The sequence below is a fragment of the Triticum dicoccoides genome, chromosome 4A (genome assembly GCF_002162155.2).
Source record: "Triticum dicoccoides isolate Atlit2015 ecotype Zavitan chromosome 4A, WEW_v2.0, whole genome shotgun sequence".
Taxonomy (NCBI): Eukaryota; Viridiplantae; Streptophyta; class Magnoliopsida; order Poales; family Poaceae; genus Triticum; species Triticum dicoccoides.
In genome coordinates this window covers 738,984,746-738,987,527 of record NC_041386.1, presented here as the reverse complement: position 1 = coordinate 738,987,527, position 2,782 = coordinate 738,984,746, and positions in this window count along the sequence as shown.

Below are 2,782 nucleotides of genomic sequence, written 5' to 3'. Positions count from 1 at the left end.
CCCGACCCCGACACCACACCCCGACACACAGACCACGACACCACACCCCGACACCCCGACCCCAACACGACACCCTGACCCCGAAACAACACCCCGACACCGACATGACACCCCGACCCCCTAAACCTCCCGAAAAGGTTCTCTTTGGCCTTCCAGAGGCCGACGGGGTTATATATTTGTGAATTATTAGTTAGGTCATATATTTTTCGATTTTGTTATGAGAAACATCATATATAATTGTGTTGATCAGGTAGATTTAAATGTGCAGTTGTTTCATCGCTGTGAGGTTTGGTGTTCGACGACCTCGCCGTGCATTTGATGAGCTATACCCCTTCGTTCGTGGGTGAGCACAAATGACATGTCCTTCTCCCCCATTAATTATTTGCACAAATGACATGAAATTTGGTAGCTAGCTATATATGTGTCTTGAGTCATCAGTATGCGTAACCAATATGTGTCTCCCATTCGAAAGCGTCATAGTTATAAATATGCATGCATTTGCATATTTATAACCTTGATTCTTTCGAATTGTCCAACCTATCCATGGACAGCTCGAGTATGTGTAGATTGGGTTCGTTTTCCCATATGCTTTGCTCCGGATCCGACGCATAAACTTCATCAGTGCCTCCCCTGTTGTTCTCTGGGTACACATCCTCTCTGTTTATTGCAGAGACGTGTATCAGGAGAACAGCGGGGAGGTGCTGCCGAAATTTTGCGTCGGATCCAGAGCATAGCTTGGGAAAATGAACCCAATCTACACATACTCGGGTGGGATTAGGACCTATCATTACCTATTAGAGTGTAGGTTGCATGGACGTAATAAAATTGACAAAGTAGATCAACTGATGAATATATACATGGTGAATTATATATATAATTGTTGTGTGTCCAGTAGCTCTGAAAGTCAAGATGAGTGATCGTGCATGGATGTATACCGGTCACACTGGTCAGAACAAATGGAGCGTTGAATGGTTCACAAAAACCAAGGGGTTTTTGCAAGCCACATTTGCAAATGGCCAGAGGAAAACTTGGTGCCCCTGTTTCCGATGCGGCAATTGGGAAAAGAGGACAGAGGCTGAAATGGGTAAACACCTGCAGAAGAATGGTTTTACGCCCGATTATACGGTGTGGACATTTCGTGGTGAGTCTGCCCAATGTGACCGAGCTGAGGTGGATCATCGTCGCACCGACGAGCATGGTACCGGGATGGAAAACATGGTGCAAGACTATGATGATGCTCGGGATTCGGACAAGGAGATGGAGGAATCTGCAAAGGCCTTCAATGAAATGTTGGAGTCTTCAAAATGTCCGCTCCACGAGCACACTGAGCTTTGTCAGTTGGATGCCATCTCACAAGTAATGGCTTTGAAGGCTCAGTTCAACTTGGGCAGAGAATGCTATGACGCAATTATGACAGTATTTGGATGCTTTCTACCCAAAGGCCATGTAATGCCTGCAAACCTGTACCAGTCGGACAAAATCCTCCGTGCACTGAAGATGCCCTATGAGAAGATACATGCCTGTCAGAAAGGATGTGCCTTATTTAGGCTTGACTATGCGGACTTGAACTATTGTCCCATTTGCAAGTGTTCCAGGTATATTGTGGTAGACAACGGTATGGGTGAGAAGACACAGACCAAAATCCCTGTTAGTGTTCTTCGGTATATGCCAATCGTACCAAGACTTCAACGTCTTTTCATGGTCGAAGAGACGGCCAGACAGATGACATGGCACAAAACAGGCAAAAGAACCGAACTAGATGCAGATGGTAATCTGATGATGGTACACACATCGGATGGTGTTGCGTGGAAAAAGTTTGATGAATTACATGCTGTGTTGGAAATATGCCCTAGAGGCAATAATAAAAGTATTATTATATTTCATTGTTCATGATAATTGTCTTTTATTCATGCTATAACTGTATTATCCGGAAATCGTAATACACGTGTGAATACATAGACCACAATATGTCCCTAGTGAGCCTCTAGTTGACTAGCTCGTTGTGATCAACAGATAGTCATGGTTTCCTGGCTATGGACATTGGATGTCGTTGATAACGGGATCACATCATTAGGAGAATGATGTGATGGACAAGACCCAATCCTAAGCATAGCACAAAGATCGTGTAGTTCGTTTGCTAGAGCTTTTCCAATGTCAAGTATCTCTTCCTTCGACCATGAGATCGTGTAACTCCCGAATACCGTAGGAGTGCTTTGGGTGTATCTAACGTCACAACGTAACTGGGTGACTATAAAGGTGCACTACAGGTATCTCCGAAAGTGTCTGTTGGGTTGACACGGATCGAGACTGGGATTTGTCACTCCGTATGACGGAGAGGTATCTATGGGCCCACTCGGTAATGCATCATCATAATGAGCTCAAGGTGACCAAGGTGTTGGCCACGAGATCATGCATTACGGTACGAGTAAAGTGACTTGCCGGTAACGAGACTGAACAAGGTATTGGGATACCGACGATCGAGTCTCGGGCAAGTAACGTACCGATTGACAAAGGGAATTGTATACGGGGTTTTTATCGAATCCTCGACATCGTGGTTCAACCGATGAAATCATCGAGGAGCATGTGGGAGCCAACATGGGTATCCAGATCCCGCTGTTGGTTATTGCCCGAGAGTCGTCTCGGTCATGTCTACATGTCTCCCGAACCCGTAGGGTCTACACACTTAAGGTTCGGTGACGCTAGGGTTGTATGAATATGAGTATGCAGCATACCGAATGTTGTTCGGAGTCCCAGATGAGATCCCGTACGTCACGAGGAGTTT